A 1,413-nucleotide genomic window follows, 5' to 3' on the forward strand; every position below is an offset into this window, starting at 1 on the left:
TATGTATATACACAAAGTGATTGTTCTAATGTGCACCCACCCGACCAGCAACAACTAAGCAATTCTTCTGATCTCCATTCTTCACACAAGCTATTGTCAAACACTTGATTATGCCAACTGAATGGTGTTGAACTAATAAATAAAGGGTGGGAAAACAACAGACTTTTCACTTCTATTTTCAAAATATCTGTTCACATGATGACTTACTTTATGACTTTGACAAATTGAACAGTCTCTGGAATACTCCTTTAAAAGCAAAAACAAAAAGAGCAGTCTGCTGTAATGTTGCAAAAAAATTTCTAAAAACTAAAATCATCACATCTGACATAAATCACTGTAAACTATAAATAGCTTGAACACCAAACTTTTGGTAATGATCATAAATTCAGTCATCTATTAACATGAAATTTCTGAAGAATAACCTAGGAAAGGTGTCAGTAAACTTTCTGTAAATAGCTAAATAGTAAATATTTCTTTTACCATAAAATATTATTTGACTTTTCTTTAACATTTTAAAATTAAGAGGTGGGGTATTGCTCAGTGGTAGAACCCTAGTCTACGTCTAGCATGTGCAAAGCCCCGAGTTTGGTCCAAAGTCAAACAACAAAACAAATAAACAACAACCAAAAAACCCCTAAAACAACATTTCCAATAATGAGCAACTATCTTGTGCTTCCTACTGGAATGAGACCCTGAGCAGGACTCATCAGTTCTGTTGTTTTTCAACCAAAATTTCCTACCCTGACTCTAACTCTGGGGAAATAGTAAACAAACCCAAATTGAGAGACACAAAATATAAATGAGTTATTCTGTGTTCTTCAAAAATGTCCAAAAGAAAAGAGCTAAAAAAAAAAAGTTTCAGAAGGAAGGTGTTTTGTGGTTCTTTTTTTTTTTTTTTTTTTTTGAGACAGGGTCTTGCTTTGCAGTTCAGGCCGGCCTTGGGCTCATTCTGTAGCTCAGGCTGCTCTCGAACTCCCACCGATCCTCCTGCCTCAGCCTACCGAGTGCTGGGATTACAGGCGTGCGCCACCATTCCCAGCCAAAAAAAGGTGTTTTAAGAGACAGGACAAGTAACTGCAATACGCAATCCAAGGTTAAAATAAAAACAGAAAAAATAGAAATGAGTGGTGTTAGCCCATGGCAAAATCTTGAATCTGAATCTCCTGTTCTCCTATTTGGAATGTTAACACGTTGAGAGTTTTTAACTTTCTTTTCATTTGGATAGGGGGTTCACTGCTAAGAGTTTGCCTTAAATCTCAGGAGAGGGGCTGGGGATTTAGCTCAGCGGCAAAGCGCCTGCCTGGCAAGCGCAAGGTTGTGAGTTCGGTTCCCGGTACCGGAGAAAAACCAAAAAAAAACCAAAAAAAAAGAAATCAGTAGAACTGCCAAAAGGGCCAAGTGGTCTGGCTTACA

This window comes from Chinchilla lanigera, unplaced genomic scaffold (assembly GCF_000276665.1).
Source record: "Chinchilla lanigera isolate Chin_1 unplaced genomic scaffold, ChiLan1.0 scaffold00092, whole genome shotgun sequence".
Taxonomy (NCBI): Eukaryota; Metazoa; Chordata; class Mammalia; order Rodentia; family Chinchillidae; genus Chinchilla; species Chinchilla lanigera.